This window comes from Pyrus communis, chromosome 4, assembly GCF_963583255.1.
Source record: "Pyrus communis chromosome 4, drPyrComm1.1, whole genome shotgun sequence".
Lineage (NCBI taxonomy): Eukaryota > Viridiplantae > Streptophyta > Magnoliopsida > Rosales > Rosaceae > Pyrus > Pyrus communis.
In genome coordinates this window covers 16,902,256-16,927,531 of record NC_084806.1, presented here as the reverse complement: position 1 = coordinate 16,927,531, position 25,276 = coordinate 16,902,256, and the positions used below count along the sequence as shown (strand labels likewise).

The 25,276-nt window shown below is 38.5% G+C and overlaps 1 pseudogene; it reads right to left on the bottom strand.

Annotated features, from left to right (window-relative positions):
- The window catches only part of LOC137732783 (PHD finger protein ING1-like), a 51,198-nt pseudogene extending 26,407 nt beyond the window's left edge, over positions 1–24,791 (bottom strand).
- Between the last annotated feature and the right edge of the window lie 485 nt (positions 24,792–25,276).

Sequence of the window (25,276 nt, the reverse complement as noted above, 5' to 3'; positions counted from 1 at the left end):
TCTTGAGGAGACGAGGGATAGATGACCTGGGATTCGCTCAACCAAGGGCAACGGAGCTCGCTCACATCGCTAATCATAGATTCGCTCACATGACCAAGCCAAATGCTTGATTTTAGAAGGAGAAATCACTCTCGTCAAATGCACAAGGCAAATACAATTTTAATTCATTTCAGTCTCCCCTAGTACAATATTTATAAGGGTTTACAAATTAATTGACCTCAGGTTTCTATGACACCCTTATAACTTCCAAAATAATTAACAAATTCCCAAATAATTAAAATGCAAAACCTTTGCTATTCCAAAGCATATTAATGGTTTCAAATTGTTTTCTTCAAGGCCCGCCTCTTGCATCATTAGTGATTTCTCCTTCTAAAATCATGCATTTGGCTTGGTGGTGTGAGCGAATCCATGATTAGCGACGTGAGCGAGCTTCGTTGCCCCTGGTTGAGCGAATCCCAGGTCATCTATCCCTTGTCTCCTTGAGAACCCTTGGCTTTTCTTGCATCATTTGGTACCAGAGCTTTGCTACATTCTTTGCGTCGTTTTCATACTATTTATGTAAAATGGTGGGACAAAGAGGTAGAGGAAAGCATGAGCACCATATGAGCATCGTGGAATCTAGGGATGAAAGAGACAAAGAACTTCAAGCACTTCGAAGACAAGTTGAGCAACTTAGTAGGCGAATCGAATGCCAAGAAACTTGTATGAAGCCTAGTGGGTCAAGACGCAGTAATTTTGATCATGAGGCAGAATTGAGGTGGCTTTACAATCCACGACATCGTTCGTCTCAAGGGAATAAAAATCAATTATGGAAGCTTGGGATGCCAAGATTTCATAATTGACTTAAGGTTGCGAGGGATTGTGCGGAAGATTACAAACCAGATGATGCTGAAGGATTAGCGTTTGAGGTTGAAGCACCAATTGAAATCAACAAAGTTTCAAACCTGGACGTAAGTCAATTTTCTTTGCCTTCTTATTTTGAAATTAAGTGTACGGAAGATAAAATTGGCATTTCTCTTGAAGAAGAAACTCAATACGGTGAAATGAAATATGATTGCGATAAAGAACCCAAGTTTGATCAAATGGTTAGTGCTTTTGATTGGACTGTACCACCTATTTTTGATGAACATGTTGACAATGAAGAAGTGAGCTTGAAGAATGTCAACCTCAACACTTTTCAGGACAGAATAATTGAATTTGTATCATTGAAGAACTCAACAAGTCTATGTCAAGAAGGCGTTTGCAAATCAGATTCTACAAGGGATATTTTGGCCTCTACTTGTGCTTTAGATGTGAAGTCTTTGTTGATCAAACAAGCAGCAACATATTGATGGTTTCTGGTAATAGAGATGTGGTGTTAGGATTTAAAAATGGATGGCCACAACACATTGCCACACATGAGCAACCTAAAGTTGTGGAAGTTACTCCTACATTTGAGTTTCATGATCCGGTTTGGCATGATTTCATGCACACTGATGTAACCAAAAAAACGGGAGAGCGAAAAGAGTTATTGCAATATTTGGAAGTTGATATATCCTCAAGAAATCTTTATAAACTATTGCGGCTTCTGGAAATAACTGCTATTTTTTTCTATTATGCAAATAAATTGTTTGTTAGCTTGAAAAAGAAAACTAAGCATGCATAGAAAAGTTGGTTACAACACTTTGGGTTATGGATCGATTTTGAATCAATGAACTCGTGGGTGAGTTCTTTCTCACCTGCAGAGTTTGATGCAGTGCATGAAAGGGAAATTCATTGAGCTCTCACATTTAAATGGCTAATTTATATTTTAGTACTTTGTATTTTGGTAAGTTGTGTTTCAATTATGTATTTAGCTTGGCTCTTTATCTTAGTTTCATTCTCTAGTTATGCTAGTGTTCGTCTAGTTGTGATGCAAGAGGCAAGCCTTGAAGAAAACAATTTGAAACCATTAATATGCTTTGGAATAACAAAGGTTTTGTATTTTAATTATTTGGGAATTTGTAAAGTTATTTTGAAAGTTGTAAGGGTGTTATAGAAACCTGAGGTCAATTAATTTGTAAACGCTTATAAATATTGTACTAGAAAGTCTTGAATGGGAGACTGGAATGAATTAAAATTGTATTTACCTTGTGCATTTGAAGAGAGTGATTTCTCCTTCTAAAATCAAGTATTTGGCTTGGTCATGTGAGCGAATCCACAATTAGTGACTTGAGCGAGCTCCGTTGCCCTTGGTTGAGCGAATCCCAGGTCATCTATTCCTCGTCTCCTCGAGAACCCTTGACTTCTCCTGCATCAAGTTAATTCTCTGCCCTTTAACAGTCCCCCATCACTCGAGCTTGTTAACGATACGCACAAAGTGCTTTTTTCCAAGAATCTAACCATAGCAGCTAATCGGGCCAAATGCCGGAGTAAGGAAGAGCACGAAATAGAAGAACGCCTTCATTTTTGCCAATGCTGCTCAGTATATACTTTGGTTCAGTATATGGGCAATCTAGCTATATGCTTTTATAAGAAAACAAATGCTTTTTCATTGTTTGAATAGAATGCTACTTTGTTTCAACTTCATATTTGTTTGCTTAATTAATTGATTAGCATTTCAGGTTATAGTCGTTACCTATTAATTATGTCTACATACAATGATAACCAAACTGTCATATGCATGTACACGTCTAATTAGCACGCGATCATGAGTTGTTCTCATCTACATCACATGTATATACATGTATGCCAATCCGGCATGTATTTATATGGAAAACTTGATATGTGCGGAAAATATCAAAATGGAACCACATAGTCCGTAACGGAATCCACACCTCACATTTACGGTACAATAAATAAAAATATATGGATAATGCTAGCAAGATCAAAATTTTAAACTAAATTCGCAAATCAAATGATGCGGTTATTGAGAATTGGATTATTACTTAAGCGTTAATTAACGTGTTTATTTCCTATAGGTGACACAACATTTGATTTGCAAACTTAGTTTAAAACTTTAAAATTTTAATCTCACTAGCATTATCCTAAACATATAAGAAAGCAGGGACTGTCCGGATATTACGAAAATGCCTAAAGTTACGCAAACAACAAAGAATAATCTTTGAAGTCATAGATTAACATTTTTCCATTCAATTTTCTTGACCACTTATTTTATTAATTTTATAGCAAAAATATTCAATTTTGTTCTAAGTCAAAATTAACCCCTCTCATCATGACAAACAAGTCCATTGAAAGAGATAGATAAATTCTTTCAATGCATGACACTAAATAAAGTTAATAAGAGCACACAACAAGAATTTACGTGGTTGGCGAGTGCTTCCAGTTTCATTACAATAACAAAAAATTTGACCTTACATGTAAAAACCGCTCCAGAGTTTAATATCCAAACCCAAATTAGTCTGAAATTGGTACCAAGTTGAATATCTTGTATATAAAAATTATAATGTGCTGGACTGACTAGTCAAGTCTGCTAGTCAACTAAGATAGATTTGTTAGTCGATAAATCTGAGATTCAAATACCAATTTTAGTTTTCAAAAAACTATCCTACTCAAGTTGCAAGTTATTAATGTGTCAAGTGAGCACATACCATTTAAACGTTCAACAGATATATGTACCATGTATGTGTATATAGGATGTGTGACACAATAAACATAACTTGAACACAAGATATTTTTTGCCAGAAAAACTCACCTCTGGGTTAAAAAACCAGGAACTTTCCACTTAGTCCAATCCACTAGTGTAAAAAAAAGTTCATACAGAGACCACACAAGCTCAACTCCTAGATCCATATCTAGGGAGCAGCTTTACCTTTGTGCAACCTTGCCTTACACGAGATGGACTCCTTCGGTCTTCACAAAGTGGCAACTCCTCATGAGCTCATCACCTTGTGGCACCAAGATCAACACGATCAATGATGTGATATGCTTTTATGATATGCATATGAAATCTGGATTCAAATGACCAGTTAGATTCTCCAGTCAAACAATTGAAGGAAGAATCTAACTTGAATCCAAAAGCTTGGTCTAAAACCGAATTTAAAATTTAAAACTAGACCAAGACTTAAATGCAAAACCTTAAAACAATGCAACCCTAATAGACAATGATTGGATTTTTAATGCACGAGGAAGGTTTGGCAGTTAGGGTTCATAAATGGAGGAGATGCAAGCTTCAAGCCTTTAAGGCAACTCTCTCTCTCTCTCTCTAAAACTAAGTTCTAAACCCCCCAAGAACAAACTGAAACCTCCTAGGTAACAAATATACCCAAGGAAATCAAAATTTCCATCAGCTAACTTGTCCCAAAGACACTTGTTAGCTGCAAAAGAGATCTAGGCAGATCAATGGCCAGAAACTGACTACCATCAGAAAGGTGTCAGTCAGCCCATGTGGGCTGTCTTAATCTGTGTGTCTAGACAACTGGAAGTCAACGTGCAAAACTAACTAGACAATCATACTAGATAAAATGCAACACAAATAGAGATATGAAGTGCGCATGCATGAACAAACATTTGAGTTGAAATGTGCCACTTCTTGAACATTTACTCCAGCAACAATAGCCCATAATCTAAGTGTATTGTAAAGCTAGATTGAGCATGTGCGAGGATTTAATTATAATATTTGATAAGGAAAGTCAAACACTTAAAGCTAGACTTTACATAGTCCGTATTCAATATGATACACCCCCTGTACACTCTATCAACTAATGAAGATCACTCTCTCACTTCAGGGAAATACCCTCTCTAATAACCCAAAGAGTAAACCCACTATTGTAGCTCGCATCAAAGAGATACGTCATCTCTTGTAACCGTTGTACTCAACTAAATCCCAACTGAGCCCTCCCATAATGTTGTCAAAGCATATCCTTTTATAGCCACACGTAGAAACCTCCAGAGTATGATAATTTAACCATTCACTCACCAGTACCATGTACAAATGCACAGATTAATGCCATGCATGAATATAATGGCCAACACGGAATAACCACAAGCATCAAACCGTATCATGAAAATAATCATAATGCATGAATAAATTCCAATGCATGAATGAAGCCTTGAAAGTCCAAAGGCCTCCACTTAATGAGGGACGTTCACACGTCATTGGTTTCTTTCACAAAGCTACTTTATTTAAAGAGGACTATGCATCGAATCATTTCAATAACCATCTGATCAAGCATCTTTATCAAGCTAGGGTTCTGCAACACAATGGCTGATTACGGGGTGACAGGCTTTTTCCTTCTTCTGCTCTCGTTGTCCATCTGCAGCTCAATGGCGGATTACCGGGTGACCGTTTTTAACGATTTGGCTCAAAACACCAACCTGAATGTTCATTGTCAAGCTGCAGGTGTAGATCCGAGCACTCACTCGATCCTATTTTTGCAAGACTTCACCTGGACCATCAACATTAACACTACTCCTGTGTTATCTTGTGACATGAGGTGGGGTAGCGTAAAGGGGCATTTCGACATCTTTGATGCTAAAAGAGATGCAACTAGATGTGCTAGAAACTGGTGCGCTTGGCGTGTAAAACAGGACGGCTTGTATCTCTTCATCGAGGCGCATAAGAGGTTGGAGTTGCAGTTTAAATGGCCACATTGAGATATAAATTAAGTTGAGAAATAAAGATGATCTTCTGATTTTGTTATTTTGTTACTTATCCATGTTACATGATGTTAATGATTTCTTTTGAGAAGGTCATCACATATATTTGTGTCGGGATCTAAAATATCATTCGGCGAAAACCTTTTATGTTCCTTATTACTCAATCGTGCTTTCTATGTTGTGGGACATCCATATATAATTCTTTAGGCTATCTCACAATGCATTTCAACGGGTCTGTTTATATTTTTGAAGTGGGGTCGTTTAAAAACCAATTGGCAATGATTGGCTACTTATCTTATGTATATGGATGACTACGCAATCTTCAAATTGAATGATGTTTTGTAGATATGATTTTTAATATAATAATGAAGAGAATGCAAAGGTAAGTGGGGGCACAAGCATTATCCTATAACTCATATGCGCACTACAAGAAAATATGGGATTAGCCACGAACATTAGTTTCATAATTGGGTAATAGGACAGCTTGTATCTCTCCATTGAAAGCCATATATAAGAGGTTGGAGTTGCAATTACGTGGCCAGACTGAGAAATTAAGTTTGAGAAATAAAGATGATCATCTGATTGGGTCAAGATAAATTTGGAAAATTCCCCTTGCCTCTCAAAAAGATGTTTCCTTTTTGTTGAAGATCAACACCAGTCTAATTGGTGTTTGTGTTGAAGTGTAATCTTTCCTTGGTCCAAGATGATATCCAACCTATGATGATAGGCTAAAAGTTTAATCCATGCAAATGCTAGAAACTTCTTGCATGGATATGTTGATGGATCACTAGCTAGAAAGATCTAGCTATTGTATTATTGTGAGGTTGTCATGCAAAGGCCATGTCGGTGGGCTGATTGCAGAAAAACCTAGAACAATGCTAGGATGAAATAAGTCCATTCCGCCGACTTAGAAAGTCGGTTTTGCAAAGTCTATAAATATGTAATGGTGTAATGCAAGTAAGAATCAAGCAAGCAGGAAATAAAGTGAGTGAGAAGCAAGAGTAATCTTGTAGGAGTGTGAGTGTTTAGAAAGAGTGAGTGTCATAGTTTTTAAAGAGTGTCCTTAAGAGTTTGTGTGTTATAATATTTGTGAGTTAATACAAATAATTTGTTTACGTGTGTTGTCTCTCTAACACTTTGTACTCTAAATCTTTTTCCCCAACATTTTTGTGTAATGATGAGTCAACATAATTTTAAAGCTCGTTATTTGCAATATTTTTTTAATGCCTTTTATACCATTAGTCTATTTTTGGGTGTTCAAATATATGCATTAATGGGATGAATGTCAAGATTTTTATTATATTGATACCAGTTACGTTATAATACATATTATTATTATTTTTTTTTTTTTTGTCATTATTTGTATAATCTTATATTGCAAGAGGCGACACAAATTCTTTTTCTTTCTTTCTTAGGTTTTTGAGTCATTATCTATCCTATTAAATGTTCCAAATTATACAACAAAACTCAATTGTGGTTCAAATTGGTGTCGAGCTAAGCATAGTTTCCATCTCTTTTGTTTCTGAAATTATACAGCGAAAAGTTTAGTTAGTACACTACTTTGGTACATTCCACAGTCTTTGGTTCGCAAGTTCTATAAATCGAATATAAACGAATGTCTATTTTGCCATATTGTCCAATGAACCTACTTCAATACAATAACCCAATAGCTAGGAGGTTTAGGGAAACTATGCATGCATAAGGTTCATCAACGCACACCCACACATCAAAACCCCAAACAACTGAACAAAACAGAAATTGGGGATCAATAACAAACCAAACCAGATATACAAATCAGGTCAAATTGCATAATAATTCTTAAATATATCATGAAAAACAAAAACCATGTCAAATAAGCTTTCCGTAAGCATATGAGATCATTATATTCAATCCAAATCCAAGAAAAAAACCGCAACCCCGTCATTCGTACTGCAGCGCCATACCATAGTTCTTGACGAAGAGTGATGGATGCAGATGCTTCATCACCTTGGACATTTCTAACAGTTCAAATCTTCAAAGTAATTCCTAATTGTAACGTCTGCAGTGGATCCGAATTTGTTGCTCTCAGTAACAGGCAGTCGCGCGTTCAAAAGGGTGGAAGATATCCGTTTCTAAACAGTGGCAATTTTTTTTTTTTTTTTTTTGTCAAATAATAACTCTTATTAAATTCTAATAGAAGCGTTTACATCTTCAACAAAAATATTAGATAAAAACTCCGGACCAAGATCATCTCAATGGAAAGCACCTCTATGCGAGGTAACATATGAGGCTACTGTTAGAATCTAGAGAGAGATTCAGTAAGAAAGATAGAGAGAGAAAGAGAGAAATGAATTTGTGAATTGTATTGATTGAATAATGTTACACTTTGGTATATATACCATCATTTACATATAGAATAACTACCTATCTTATTGACTAAGTAAGGTATAACAAACTTCTCATAACAAACTCTAACAACACTACTCAGCATCATTATATCCCCCCTCAAACTAAGCTGAGGTAGCCGAAGAGAAACTTTATCTCGGAGAAGAAGGAACCGATCCTTGGATAATGCTTTAGTGCAAATATCTACAGTTTGATCCTATGTACATAAAAAGTTCATGATGACAGAATTGGCCAAGACTTTCTCCCTAACGTAGTGATAGTCAATCTCCACATTCTTGGTTTGAGCATGAAAAAGGGGATTCTTAGCAAGAGATATAGCAGATATGTTGTCACACCAAAGTTTGGGAGCACATGGAAGAACAAGACCAATATCAACTAACAATTTGCAAATCCAAGTCAATGCAGCAACAATGTTAGCTAAAGATTGGTATTCTGCTTCAGTGGATGATCTAGCCACGATGGGTTGTTTCTTAGCACTCCAACCTATGAGTGAATCACCCAGAAAAATACAGAATCCACCTATGGATCGACGATATATAGTGCAGCCGGCCCACTCTGCATCTGAAAAACTATGAATACTAAGAGGTGCAGAGCATTTTGGAAACCAGAGACCAAGAGAAATAGGACCTTTCAAATATCTGAAAATGCGTTTAACAGCCTGGAAATGAGATTCTCGTGGACTTCGCATGAACTGACAGACTAGATTTACTGCAAAAGACAAATCGGGTCAAGTCCAAGTTAAGTATTGAAGCCCTCCAACTAAGGACCGGTAGGGTCAAGTCCAAGTTAAGTATTGAAGCCCTCCAACTAAGGACTGGTATTCTTCTGGATTGGACAGTAATGGAGAAGCGTTATCCAATTTAGGTATGCTAAGTGGAGTGGCACAGGGTTTGGCACCATCTACTTGTACCTTTTTGAGAAAATCCAGGATGTATTTAGTTTGAGAGATGAATATACCCTTGGAAGACTTTTTTACCTCAATTCCCAAGTAATAATGAAGTGATCCCAAATCCTTGACAGGAAATAACGCACAGAGTTGAGAAATTACAGTTTTACATGCTGCAGAATCTGGTCCTGTAACTAGAATATCATCAACATACACCAAGACATATACCACTGAAACATCTTTCTTGACAAATAAAGAATGATCATTTTGTGAACCAGAGAATCCAATAGAGTGTAATGCATCTGTTAACTTGGCATACCAAGCTCTAGGAGCCTATTTGAGGCCATACAGAGGCTTATGCAATTTATAAACATGATGTGATTGAGCAGGATCTTCAAAACTGGGAGGTTGAACCATGAACACAGACTCAGTGAGATTGCCATGCAGAAATGCATTACTAACATCTAACTGATTGAGAAACCAATCAAATTTAGCTGCTAGAGTTAAGAGCAGTCGAATGGTGACTGGTTTTGCAACCAGACTGAATGTTTCATTGTAATCTAGACCTTGTTGCTGATGAAATCCTTTAGCAACAAAGCGGGCTTTGTATCTATCAAATAAGCCATCAGGTTTTCTTTTAATACGGAAAACTCATTTACACCCCCACCAAGTTTTGAGAGGAATTAGGAGGTACTAGAGACCATGTACCAGTTTGAAGCAGGGCATTGAATTCTTCATGCATAGCTTGCCTTCAGTGCAAGTGTTTAGATGCTTGAAGATATGTGGAAGGTGTGTAATCAGGAGATAGATGAGATGGGAGAGGATGTTTGGTTGTTAAGAGAGCCTTAGATTTGAAAATACTAGACTTAGAGCGAGTGGTCATAGGATGAGGATTAGTGATAGTAGAACGAGAGTGGAGAGGTGATGAGATAGGTAAGGGATTGGAACCTGAGGATGAAAGAGTAAGTGAAGTAGGTAAGGGATTGGAATGTGAAGGTGATATAGATGCAGTGTTTAATAAAGCAGATGATGAAGGAAGATTAAAGGAATGAGTAAAGGTTAATGAGGTTGGGATGGAGGATGAATTGGAAATAGGTTGAACTAGAGGAAGATGATCCACAATAGATTGGTTATGATGAAATGGAAATGTGTGTTCATCAAAGATTACATGTCTGGAAATATAAAGTTTCCTAGTGTGAGCATCCAAACAGCTATAGCCTTTGTGATTGAGGCTATATCCCAAAAACACACAAGGTTTGCTTTTAGGATCAAGTTTAGAGGAGGTGTAAGGTTTTAACCAAGGAAAGCACCTACAACCAAAGACCTTGAGAGTTGTGTAATCTGGTGGTTTATGAAATAATAGTTCCTAAGGAGAAGGTTTGACATCAGTGGGCATTCGATTGATGAGATAAAGGCTATTGAAAATGCTTCAACCCAATAGGTGTGAAGAACTTAAGATGTTGCAAGAATAATTCAGGCAGTTTCAACTAAATGCCTGTGTTTTCTTTCAGCACAACTATTTTGTTCTAGAGTATGAGGGCAGTTGAGTTGGTGAGAGATCCCATGTGTTTGAAAGAAATCAAAGAAGTTACGATTGACAAATTCACCACCAGAGTCAAATCTCACAGTAATAACTTTGAATCCCAACATGTTTTCAACCACAGATTTGAAATGAACAAATGTACTGAAAACTTCAGATTTGTACTTCAATGGAAAGAACCAAGAATACTTGGTAAAATCATCAACCAAGAGAAGATAATACCGATATCCATTAACAGAAGAAATGGGTGCATGACCTCATACATCAGTGTGCAATAGCTCAAGAGGTTTGCTTGTGTTACTAGGAACATAGGTAGATGATTTTCGAGAACATTTACCTAAAACATAACTGGAGCACACAAATTTATTTATCCTATCTGAAAGAGAGATACTAGACTTTGAAGCTAGTTTATTTAAAATTTTGAAAGAGGGATGGCAAAATGTTGATGCCAGATACCCTAAGAAGCTTTAGTATTGGTCACATAAGCATGATGATTGCCAGCAAGAAAAGGTGCAAGAAATGGATAGAATCCAGCTTTGACAAGGCCTTTAAAAAGCTCATTCCCCGAAGTGAGATCCTTCACAATGAAGTGAAAATGATATAGATGAGCACCAATTATCAATGATAAATCGATTTGTAGAAATTAAATCTTGTTTCATATCAGGAACATGCAACACATTGTTCAAATCAATTTGACATGAATTCCTTCTATTGAAATTATTGAAATTGGATCTGGAGCCACTATTATTCTTCTGATGACCTTGGCGAGAGAAATTCTGGCAAGAATTGTAGGATCGAAAATTATTGGGCGATTCTGAAAATTTCTAGGGTTAGAGAAATTTCGATCCATGCCACAGCCCTGTGAGGAGTTGAAATTCGAGCTTTGTTGAACATAATACACCTGAGAATTGGAGTCACCGAGTGGTGTAGGAAGAATGTCAGCAGATGAATTATAAGCTTGAAATGGCGCTAATGGAGAAACCTTCTTGCGATTTGCCAACTGAATCTCCTTGCTGAGCAGTATTCCATGTAACTCATCAATGGTGGTTGAACCAAAAAGAAAATGAATAGTATCAACAAAAGCATCATATTCAGGCGGTAATCCATGAAGAGTGACAAAGATGAGCTCCGAATTCAACCGGAGCACCAGGATTCGTAAGAGCATCAGGATTCATAAGAGCATCAGCGATTTCTTCAATTTGTTGAAGATAAGCAACCGCAGTGGAATCACCTTTAGTAATTGTTTGAAGGCGAGAATGAAGTTCATAGATGTGTGATTGAGATGTCGTCGCAAAGCGAGACTCCAATTTTGCCCATAGATCACGAGCAGAGGTAACACCAACAGTGTAGAGGATCAGAGAGTCCGAGAGTGTCGAATTGATCTAGATCAGAATGTTTTGATCATTATCAAACCACATCACATACTGAGGATTCACAATCGAAGTGCAATTGCCTGAAAAATTGAGAAGATACTTAGGTGGCGCCACCATGGAACCATCAATTATTCCGGTGACATTATACCGGCAAAAGATCAATGCAAACAAAGCACTCCAGGTGATCCAATTTGTAGTCATCGGTTTGATCAAAACCAACAAGCCAATATTTTGGATTGTGATCGAAGAACTGAACGAATTAGGGCACGAAATTGGGACTGAAGAATTTTCAAGAGATGGTTGCGATGTAGAATCAGAGGAAAACAAATGAGGTATCGCCATTATTGGTAGCGTAGGGTTACGAGAAAAGAGAACACAGAGAACGCAGGGACGCAAATGATCGTCAGAGGTCGTTAGACACCAGCGATAGATACCATGTTAGAATCTAGAGAGAGATTCAGTAAGAAAGATAGAGAGAGAAAGAGAGAAATGAATTTGTGAATTGTATTGATTGAATAATGTTACACTTTGGTATATATACCATCATTTACATATAGAATAACTCCTATCTTATTGAATAAGTAAGGTATAACAAACTTCTCATAACAAACACTAACAACACTACTCAGCATCATTTTACATTACTACCCTTAATAGCTACAGCATGAGCAGTGGCATTTCCATTCTGCTTGACAAACACAAACCTCACCCCTCCTAATTGAGACGCCAAATGACCAATATCATGGATAAAACACTCCAAAGTAGCATCTACCACATACTCCCCATTAAGCATACTAATTATCACATGAGAGTTAGACTCAATCTCCATTTCATCACAACCCATCTCAATACATACCATTAACGCGAATCGCAGCAGCTTTTGCCATCACCGCATTATTGAAAAATAGGCCTTCTTCCCCACCTGCTGCTTTCCATAATCCGATAAAGTCCCTCATAACCCACCATATCCTCCTTTGAGTGTTTTCCCACACCATGCACCGTCATAATTAATCTTAAGCACACCATAATTAGGCCGCCTCCATCGAACTGATTGTCCAACAAAGATAGCTCCATCACCATCCTCACTACGGACAACAACTTGTTTCTTAGAATTATGGCTTGCTCTGAATTCAATAAGTTGATGCCTCACCAAATTAACCCCTCCATGGGATTAGTCAACACTCCTTTAAACACCATCTCATTTCGACTCTTCCAAATTCTTCACATAATAAAAACACACTCCTGCAAAAGCTCCTTTTGTTTATCTTCGTCACGTAATCAAGCACATAACCCCTGCCAAGATTCACAAAAATCCTGCACCATGAAAGACTTCATGTCTAGCTGCAACACATAACACATGAACTGTCCACTTGCATTCGTCGTCGAAGAAGATAAACCCGCACTACTAAGGATTTGTTGCAACAGCGCCATATAAAAAACTTCATTTTATTTGGCACTACCAACCTCCAACATCTTGCCAACAACGGTCAACCATGTCCCGTTGACCACTACCACCACCCCCCCCCCCCCCCCCCCCCCACAAAAACAAAAAAAAAAAAAACCCCCGCGGGTCCCTTTCCTACCAAGTTCCCCATTTTCCTGCATCTCCATGGCAACTCCATACCCCGTACGAACAATATAATCCTAGTTTCTAAAATAGTGCCATATGACTCTATCCTTACACCCCGCTAAACTTTTTGGTAAAACAAGAATAAGATTGCCTTCCTCCTCCTCAAAACACTGATGAATCAAGTCTACCTTCCAAGCCCCCACCTTTGAATCAATCAACTCCCTTACCATCACTAGCATCTCATTATGTTTCGATCGAACCCTATAAGTGTGAGGCCGTGGAAGCCAAGGGTCATGACTAACTCAAATACACCTACCATCAACAACCCGCCATCTCTTACCTCTGTCCAGTATCCTCCGCCCTTGAATGATACCCTTCCACCCCCACAAAGAACTTCTACCCAGCTTAACCTCCATAAATGACCGATCCGGGAAATATTTTGCTTTAAGAATTTGTCCTAACAACGTACTAGGATTATGCAATAGTCGCCACCCAATCTTCACTAAATAAGCTAGGTTAAAAGACAATAAGTCCCTAAACCCAAGCCCTCCCATCTTCTTCCTTCTTTTCATTTTCTCCCAAGAGATCCAATGCATGCCATTTTTGTCCTTACTTCCCTGCCACCAAAACTTTGCAATAGCAGACTCTAGTTCCTTACATAGGCTCACTGGAAGTTTAAAACATGACATCGCATAATTTGGTAAACAGTGGCAATTGGACCATAACCTTATCATTTATTGTACAGTTAAACAAATGGATTGATGATGAAGAGCCACCAAAAAAACAATCCTTATAAAATTCAACAAAATAATACATTCTCATCATCCATGTAAGTTTAATTTGAAATCTCTCACATGCAAGTGAAAAAATTTACCACTATACCATAAGCGTAGTACTGGTAAGATAATGATAATTAAACCACCATTAAGAAAATTACCACTAAACCATAAATGTAGTACTGGTAAGATAATGATAATTAGACCACCATTACCGTGTACCATTACATAAAAAAAATACAATGCATGAAAACACCAGCCAATACAATACCTACAAGCATTAAACCATACCCTGGAAATAATCATAATGCATGAATAAACTCTAATCAACCTATGTCAATGCATGAACGAAGCCTTGGAAGTCCAAATACCTCCACTTAATGAGGGAAGTCCAACACAAAACAGTTACCATCTTAATTGGTTTATCTCACCCAGCTTTTCTATTTACAGGAAACTAAAGCATGAAAACATATCAATAACCATCTGATTAAGCATCTCCATCAAGGTTCTGAAACATACCAACATGAATCACCGTAGCAGTCTTTTTCCTTTTTCTGCACTTATTATCCATCTGCAGCTCAATGGCTGATTATCGGGTGACCGTTTTAAACGACATAGCTCAAAACACAAACCTGCATGTTCATTGTCAAACTGGAGGCATAGATCCAAGCACTCATTCGATCCCATTTTTGAATGACTTTAGCTGAACAGTCAACATTAACACTACTGCTGTTTTATCTTGTGATATGAGTTGGGGTATCGTGAAGAGGTATTTCAACATCTTTGATGCTAAAAGAGATGCCACCAGATGTGCTAGAAACTGGAGCGCTTGGCGTGTGAAACAGGATGGCTTGTATCTATTCATCGAGGCGCATAAGAGGTGGGACTTGCGGTTTACATGTCCACATTGAAAAATAAATTAAGTTGATAAATAAAGATGAACTTCTCATTTTGTTATTTATCCATGTTTCATGATGTAAATGATTTCTTATGAGGAGATCATCACGTATGTTTTGAGATCTAGAAAATTTTGGCCAAAACATTTTATGTTCCTTATTCCTACATTCTGCTTTCAGACCAACACAGCCAAAATGGAACCATTCTATCTTGCAGTGTTGGAGGAAAATAATAAAATTAGATTATAAAGTAGAAAATAATTTTAAACAAGAGAAAATATAGAAAAGGGGAAAATCGTGTACATTGGGGTTCTCAGTTCTCAGATCCAACCATCTTCCCATAGCTAACTTGGTTACATAAACAGTACGTAGGTTCATTTGGATCCAAAGGTATGTCTCAATCCATAGCAGTAGGATTTATAGATGCAGTTACTGCTGCCTCAGCGGCCGTTGCCAGTTTTGTTCTGGAGAGAAAAAAAGCACTACTAGGTCCCAAAGAACACAATTTGAGATGATATATACTTTGCATCTCATGCCAACCAAACATGCTCAAACGCACGTCAGTAAATATTCTCAAACCATGAAGGTAAGAATGTAGTTTCAAAACCCCGTAGTTAATAGTAAAAAGTAGAAACATAAAACTAGACAAATCAACTCAAAAAATATAACAAATGAAACATCAAAAAATATAACCCTCTTCTACCAGCTTCAATACTCCGTCCAGACTTTGCATCACTATCGGGACTTGGAGCAGGCAATGCGCTCGCAGCAGCACCCTCTCTTTCTGCCATATACCACTTTACGAAATTTAGTAAAATACATACCCAAATTTGGTAAAATACATAACCCAAGGAAGAAGTAACTATGTCCTCACAGGTAATCTTAACTGTAAAAATGAAAGACTTGAACCGTGAAATATAAACTGCGTAAAATTCAAAGACTTGACAAGATGGAAATGGACTAAAAGTAGAGTTCGACGCAGCTCTTCCTCAAAAGTTTTCAAGCACTGATCAAGTTGTTGAATATGTGTATCCACCTGAACATTATTACAGAATTTCAAAGAAATATTCAGAGGTCACAAAAACTCTAAAACCTGGAGAAACAACCAACAGATGCAGTTGTTTGGGCTAGATTTGTCCCTTGCATAGCATCCCGGGGTCTTGCCTATCGGGCAAGGTTTTGCTACTTGGTGTGCTGCAATATGAGTTTGCTATTAGTTTGAATGGTGCCTTTGTGGAGAATTTATTAGGCCTTGAGGCTCACAATCAAAACTAATATGGATCTGAGCATGCCACTGTTATCTTCGTATAACAAATTGTTCTTTTTGGTTATTAACTGGGTTGATTACTTGTGCCACAAGTTATTTAGACTTCTTGATCTTACTGGATTGTTACAGATGGGTTAAGTCTGTATAAGGTTTTTTTTCTTGCCTTGTAAACAATGACTTTTACTCATAATATTATATGTCCAGATAAAGGGAGTTCAAGGCCCTTCCAACTATTTGTTTGATTACAGTTAACATTAAAGAAGCAAGGTTAATTAGTTTAGCCTGATTAGTCATCAAAATAAAACTTTGAATGAAAAGCAATTGAAAATGATTTAAAACACAAAGAGTTGATGCATTAAACAACAAATCTACTTTACGTAAGTACAAACAAAAGAGACTCGGGCAAGATTATAACCTTCTCAAGTAAGGTTCATCCTCTTGCAGCCACTTTTCTTTGTGTTTTACGAGGGTTGTAATCTTTGGAGAACGAAAGGTAAAATGGCTTTTACTAAAGGGATTCGATACTATAACGTTGGGGAAAAGTAGCAGAGCTTCTAAATCTTGACAAAAGATGCCTTTCTATGGTAAATCTATGGCTAAGAGAACAAAGTCTGGACAAACTAAAGCTTTATGGTTTCCGTTTGTCTGAGAGTAAAGCGGGATGTCTTTTGATTGATTGGTTGAGTGTCCTTGTCTCTAGTGTCCCTTACTGCTTTTATAGACTTTTTGGCCCGACTGTCCAAGCCTTGCCTTTTGGTGATGGCCTCCGGAACATGGTGAGCCACCACTTATTTACCTATCCATGCCCTCGAAAAGTACTTTTTGCTAGGGGTGAGCTGCACTTCTGAGTGTCACTTCTTGCATAGGCTTATTGCCTATTCCTTATTAAGAAATGTTTTTTAATTTCTCCTGGGCTGTCAACTTGTCTGAGCCCAATTCTCCCTTTGCTTTTTGTGTTCTTGGGCCTCCATTGTCACTAAGCCCAACATTAAATATCCACTCAAACAATACCCCCTTTAATCATTGTCAAGTCTACTAATCAAGAAATTGATAATGATTAAAATAAATTGCATGATGAAACTGGGTCTTACCGCCACTTAATTAGCCATTTTAAACAAACCTTTGCACTAACCCACGATTTCCAAAGTTAACTAGTTGCCCGTTACATAACTTCCGCTTCACTTTTTGGCCATCTTGTTTAACAAACTTGTGTTTCTGAGGATTCAAATCTCTCGAATTTTTAGCCTTTTCTTGCCTTAATTTCCATCCACTCTTTCACTTTTTTCTCTCTAATTCCACAATGGCCCCCAAATCATGCCCTGCATGGGAGTCTAAAGAAGAAATTGTCACTCCGCGTCGTCGATTCAATGGCCTTCATCGCCCTCGAGCTGGCCTTAATCTGTCTATTTTCTTCAAGGAAAAAGGAGTACATTCCCTGAGGCCTGCCTGGACTGCCCGAGTTCCTATTGCAGTGGAAAACAACATGTCTGCTATCAACTGGTTCGCTCCTAATCCTTACACAGTCGAGGCTGGAATTTCTGCCCTAAAGTGGTCCAATTTCAATAGAAGTTTCCCCTTAATGAAGGATAAAGCTTGGTCCAAGTGGATGGCTGAAGTAAAGCCTATCTGGAAGCAGAAATGGATGGAAAATGGCTTCTATGAGCTTATCATGATATCTAAGATCACCATCCCCATTAAGCATGAGCTTATCTCGATAATTCTTCTCTTCTGGAACACAGGGACCAACATTTTCGATTTCAAAGTGGGTCCTATGACTCCCACCATTCTAGATATGGCTCAAGTCTTTGGTCTGAGGCCATCAGGCAGGTGTGTAGACATTACACATGATTGGTCGTCCCCTTCTTATCCTGCTGTTGAAGGTTTAAAGGCCTCTCAACCATTACTAGCTTGGAGTACAACCCCACCACATTCAAGAGCTATGAGACTTCTTTTGCTAGCTTCATTCCATTTGCCAAGAAAATGTTATGTCCGCCTTCTCTCACTACTAACCTAGCCTTGTTCTTGTCCACTTCCACACCTCTGTTGTGGACCAGGAACACCAGAAAGTTACCCGATCTAACCCTAAAGGCACACTTTCTAGGATTCATCTTCAACTTGTGGGTTCTCATTCTCAACAAAGATTATCTAAGGTCTTCCAGGTGCTGATCTTCAGATCTAGATTTTACCATGATGTCATCAATGTATACCTCCATGTTATGCTCGATCAAATCATGAAAAATAGCGTTCATTGCCCTTTAGTAAGTAGCACCAGCATTTTTCAGCCCGAAGGGCATGACAATGTATTCATAAGCTTCTACATGCCATGGGTACCTAAATGATGTCTTATGTATGTCTTCTTTAGCCATTTTTATTTGATTATATCCAGCATTTCCATTCATGAAAGATAATACTTTGTGTTTTGCAACTGCATCGATGGATAGGTCAGCCATAGGCATAATGTATTCGTCCTTAGGAGTTACTTCATTAATATTTCTATAATCGACACAACATCAAATAACATTAGTTAGAGCTTTCAGTATAGGTACAATGTTGGCCAACCACTCTACATATTTTGCAGGCCTAATAAACCTTGACTTTACTAGCCTCTCAATTTTCTCTTTAACTTTTTCTTCTATTTCTTTCGACATCCTCCTTGGTGCTTGTTTTACAAGTCAGTACCCCTCTTTAATGGGCATTCTGTGCTCCACTAAATTAGAGTCTAATCCAGGTATTTTTATGTAATGCCATGCAAAACAGTCTTTGAATTCGTACAAAAGATCAACTATCATTGCCCTATCTCTTGCTTCCAGCAGACCACTGAGTTGTATTGGCCTCGGATCCTCCTCAGTTCCAAAATTAATGGTTTCTAAGGGGTCTTGAACTTCGGGTGCTAGTTTATCGAGCTTTGTAGACAAAAATTCTACTGACTTTGGAGCATCGGGCTCTTCCTCTAGCCAATCCAAGTCATATATACATTCTGCCATGTGAATGGCTGCCTTCACTTTTTCTTCCAAAATTTCCCTCCCTTGGTTATCTTTGGTGCCTGAAGTTCCTTCTCCCCACTCTGCCATTTCTTTGGTTGAGTTCTCCTTGATTTTTCTTCGTTCTCTCCCATTGTTCAACAGTCTCTTGATTAAGGACGTGACTGCTATTACTTGGTCCTTTCTTTTTTGGTCTGTCATCAATGGTGTTGGCAAGTAGGAACACTATGAGGCATGTCACATTCCTCCTAGGTGAGAGAAAGTCCTTATTCTAAGAGCTTTTGGGCTGACACTTTGGTATGGTGGCTGTTCTGATCAGCACCTAGACATTGTAGGATCCCAACATTGTGATTGTAGAACTTAGCCTTATCAACATTAGTTGTGAGGAGAAATAACCATGACTCGGGCTCTACTATCTCCCAAAATCCTTATTCTGCAGTGGTGGGTTCATGATAGACAACAACTTGTTAATGCAAAGTAGATGGTACAGATAAACCCTGGTGTATCCAATCTTTTCCCAGAAACGCCCATAGGTAGAGCTGCTATCTACCACAAAAAAATGTCAACATAATCTTCTTGGATCCTAAGTCTACCTCTAAATACAGTATCTCATGAGTTTTAGTGATGGCTTCAGAAAAAAATACTGTGAGATCAGTAGGTATAAGGTCTTCTTCACCTTTGCAAAGTCTCTTTATCTGTTTGAATGGTAGCACATTAATTGCTGCCCCTCTATCTATCAACACCCTTTTAAAGGGAACTCCTTCCAAATAAGTTGTCACACATATGGGCTTTAGATGGTTTTCTAAGGCCAAACTTGGCTTTTTGAACACCATCTTGTCATAATAAACCCTCTCGAGCTTTTTTTATGTGGGGTCGAGTAAGTCTACCAGACTTGATTCCTTCTTACTAACTTCTTCCATGTTTACAAATGTCATCATTAGCTCTTGTGCCACATAATCATCCTTCATTACCACCGGTTGATTTGGTTCTGCACAGAACATGGCTAATACTACATAGGTCATGTTCAAGTTAAAGTTGCTAGGTCCAAACGTTCCTTCATTCTTCTCCCCAATCTGGCACAGAAACTTATCCATCCATACTTGAGCATTTTTGGTTAACATCAACTCGGGCACTTCCTCATCTCCTATGGCATTAAAATCATGCAGCTAACTTAGAGTTCCAAAAGGAATATCCTCTTGTGATAATGGAGGCATCCTTCTTTCAGGAGAAGTGGTTCCAAAACAAATGGGCTCTGGATTCCAACCTGGTGTAAGTACCATCACCATGCTTTCTTGGGCTCTTTTTAATATTACGTACTTCTCTGGATGAGGATTTTGAGGAACATGATCCCCTACACCTTTAGCTTTGCTATTAGCCCTCTCTACTTCTTTCTTATTCCTCCAACTAAGTCATCTCTCTCCTCCTTGGGTAAAATTCTTTAACCTAACATTTTCAAAAGCTTCTAAAACAGCAAGCATTTTCAGTGAATTTATATGAGCTTTGTGTTGCCTCTGAACCTTTCTTATCATGGATGCCCCCATTTCTTGGACAGGTTTTCCGTCTCTGCCCACTACATACCACTTTCGGCCCAATCTGTCTGAATTTACCTTTGTAACTGGTGGTGTCGAGCTCATGGTTCTTTCAAGACTTCCTTGTCTCATGTTGCAATAGTTGGTTGGTTGGGGAACCTTAACATCCACCCAGCATGGCAACGTCGCCTCTTTATCTTCTACTTCTTCAAAAGCTTCAAAATTTCTAAACATTTCAAATAGACCCTTAAGCTCTGAATCTCTTCCCAACATCTGGAAGACATTCTTAATAGTCTCTTTGTTTGCTTTCATAGCTTGAAGAATACTTTTGTGGGCGTCCTATTTTTCTATCTCTCTCATTTTGACCAACTCTCGATTGATAATGGCACCTGATGTTGGTACCTCGAGCTCATACTCACACTGACATCTACTACACAATATTGGCCTTCTTTCTCCTCTTTCATCCAAGGTAACTTTTCCTTTACCTCTCATAACCCAATTAAGATTTATCATGTTGATTGGAGCTTTAGGGAATGGATCTGTGTTAATTATCATGTTGGCCTGCGGTTTCTCCAACAATAATTTTCCCTTGACTATAAGGTCTTAGATCCAATCTCTGAATTGCACAAAATTCGCAATGGAGTGGTTGAAGGTATAGTGGAGTTTGCAATACTTCTTCCCTCTAAATTCTTCAGGTTTGGGCATCTTCTTGGTGTTGTCGGGCAAGATAACTCGAGCCCTCACTAGTTCCTCGTAGATATATGCAGCCTTGGTTAAGTCAAAAGAATATGACTGATACTTTGGAGGCTTCATGGGTACAAAGCCTCCATCATTCATAACAATCTTTTTGTCTTTGATAGGTTGAACCAATCCTTTCACCATCAAAGGCTTCAAAAGAGTGGTCATCTCTGCAACACACAACTCTATCCTTTCTCTCAAACCGTTATCATTTTCTCCCACCTTTAGGCCTTCAAACTCCTGCTGATGTATTGGTGCCTTGCTTTTATAAAATGAGGGCACTTTGGATGAGTGTTTCACTTGCTACTCCTTTGCCAACAGCTTCTCATATTTAGTGGCCGCAATCACGAGCTCTTAAAGCTCGTTAAACTGTACTTTATAGAACTTCTTCCTCATGGGTAGTCTCAAAGCCTTTTGGGCGATGGCTATGAATTAAGCATGGTTGATTGGGAAATGGCATCTCATCCTAGTCTTGCTGAACCTCATCATAAAATCCTTCATAGACTTATGTTCATATTGCTTCACTTCCACCAAATCAATAATGGTCATTTCGGGTTCCACCCTACATAAATGCTAATGAAAGCTTATCTTTATCTGCCCCCAGTTGGCAATGGAATTAGGCGGTAATAGAGAGTACCATTGGGAAACCAAGCCTACCAGTGAGTTTCCAAAAAGTCTTAGTTTGTAGTTGGGGTTGTCCTCAAACGCCACACAGTAATTTGAAAACTTGAAGATGTGATACTTGGAAGGCACATTGCAATCTTACCCACTAAAAGTTGGGAACGCATGCATCTTGAAATTGAGAGGAAAATTATTTTGCTTATCAATGTACTCAAGATGAGGCTTCTAATATGTTATCCTAAACATCGGGTAGGCTTGCGGTTGAGCATTTTGTACCACCATCCTTCTCAATTCCGCCAATTCATTCCTGAGTTGTTGGTTGGCCATATTATTGTGTGGGGGATAGGAAATCCCCCACTTCAGGCTATGATCAATGTCTAAGAAAGCTTCTCTCTGTGGGTCTGGCTGTCTCCATCTAGCTTCTCCTCCTCCCTTATTAGCCAATGGTGGTGGCCTATAAAGAAAAGGCTTGCCCCCAACTGTGGATAAGCCATTTCTTCTTGTTTCTCCTATTGAGTTAGACGTGCCAACTTTTATCCCTTCCTGCCGGACCTGCATTCTAACATCTAGTGGCGGAGACAAAGGATCGGGCAAGCCTATCCCTTGAAACTCTTCTTCTTCTCACCAGCTGGTTTTAGCCTCTTCTTTCCTTTTCCTTTTGTTCTTATTTTCATCAAGTAAGGGAAACAAATGAATTACTAGTTCCTTTTCTGGGCTTGCCTTTATGATTATTTCCCTGGTGTAACCATCATTCTGTGTGGAGTACTCTAACTCCAACTTTCTTTGTAGAGTTCCTAATAATGAACACAGCCTGCTAACCTCTCCTTTGGTCTTCAGAGATATCTTCTCCATACTCCTCAGTGTTTGTACCATGGTGGCTTGCAAATCTTCATTGGTGACTTTTCCATTTGACTTCTTCGAAGAGGTCGGGCTCTCTAGGATTGTGGGGTCGTGTAGTGAAGGAAAGTCTTCTGGGTGATCTATCATGCTTGCTTTCGTTGGACAAAGAGGTTGCCCAAATTCCACTTTCCACCTGAACGTTCGATCCTTCCTTCGTCTTGGCATACAATATCGAAAAATGGGTCCCACTGGGCGTGCCAAAACTACGTTCGAGCTAGATTTATCCCTTACACAACTCCCCAGGATCTTGCCCATCAGGCAAGGTTTTGCTACTTAGTGTGTTGCAATATGAGTTTGCTATTAGTTTGAATGGTGCCTTTGTGGGGCCTTTATTAGGCCTTGAGGCTCACCATCAAAACTAATATGGATCTGAGCATGCCACTGTTATCTTCGTATAATAGATTGTTCTTTTTGGTTATTAACTAGGTTGATTACTTGCACCATCAGTCATTTAGACTTCTTAATCTTACTGGATTGTTGCAGATGGGTTAAGTACATATAAGGTTCTTCTTCTTACCTTGTAAACAAGGACTTTTACTCATAATATTATATGTCCAGATAAAGGGAGTTCAGGGCCCTTCCAACTGCTTCTTTGATTACAATTAACATTAAAGAAGTAAGGTTAATTAGTTTAGCCCGATTAATCATCAAAATAAAAATTTGAATGAAAAGCAGTTGAAAATGGTTTAAAACTCAAAGAAAGATGCATTAAAGAACATATCTACTTTACATAAATATAAACAAAAGAGACTCGAGCAAGATTATAACATTGTCAGGCAAGGTTCATCCTCTTGCAGCCACTTCTCTTTGTGTTTTACAAGGGTTGTAATCTTTGGAGAATGAAAGGTGAAACGGATTTTACTAAAGGGATTCAATGCTACAACGTTGGGGAAAAATAGCAAAGCTTCTAAATCTTAACAAAAGATGTTTTTCTATGGTGAATCTATGGCTAAGAGAACAAATTCTGGACAAACTAAAGCTTTCTAGTTTTGCTTGTCTGAGAGCAAAGTGGGATGTCTTTTGATTGATTGGTTGAGTGTCCTTGTCTCTAGTGTCCCTTGCTGTTTTCATAGACTTTTTGGCCCGACTGTCCAAACCTTGCCTTTCGGTGATGTCCTCCGAAACATGATGAGTCACCACTTATTTATCTATCCTTGCCCTCGAAAAGTATTTTTTGCTGGGGGTGAGCTGCATTTCTGAGTGTCACTTCTTGCATAGGCTTATTGCCTATTCCTTGTTAAGAAATGATTTTTAATTCCTTGTTAAGAAATGATTTTTAATTCCTTCTGGGCTATCGACTTGTCCGAGCCCAATTCTCCCTTTACATTTTGTGTTCTTGGGCCTCCACTCTCACTAAGCCCAGCATTAAATATCCACTCAAATAGCAGTAACCATATGTATAGGGCAAGATGCCACTTAATGTACCAGATTATATGCCCGAACATCCAACCTAATCTTTTCGTTTGAAATCCCAATGTTACGCTTCTGCTCATCAAGATCATCAGAGAATCTATTAAGGGAAGTATTAGGTTTAATATTCCCAGGCTTAATTTCACGTTTTATATCCTCAATTTCTTGTTCTCAGTGTTGTTAATTTTGTCTCAGGATATCTGTTCATATACATTAGAAACAACACTTTACTTGACAACCCCCACAAAGCAAATGAGAGTCAAATTGAGTTTGTACATGCAACGAGTGCATTAATGCAAAAAGAAGATGAAAATGTCAGGAGACAATTCTACTAGAAGACATCGGCCATCCCTAATGAGTGCACCAATGCACCAACGACGGACACTGTTAACCCTCATATCACACACAACGCCCGGTGCCCCTCAGATCACACACGCACAAGCCTCGCGCCCCTCAAATCACACAGGCCCCCGATGCATGACCACCTGCAGCGGTGATTATATAGGATGGCGCAGTCGCCGGCGGCTTATCTGCCGGCGATGGCAGTGACGATAACGACGCATCCACCGGTGACCAGAGGGCACGTGGCGATGCATGACCGTCTGTACAACGGCATGCGTGGGGACCTAAGACCTACCCTAAGGTTATTTGACATCTAGACCCGTGGTGCACTCCGTTTTTTCTAATTTGAACTCGTTTTGTGAATTTGGTTTAAAAAACCTCAAGTTACCTAGAAAAATACTAAATGTGTTTTACAAGTGCAAGCACAACTAAACTAGACAAAGGCAAGGCGCTTGTCGAGGAGACACGCTCAATTTTTTTGTGAG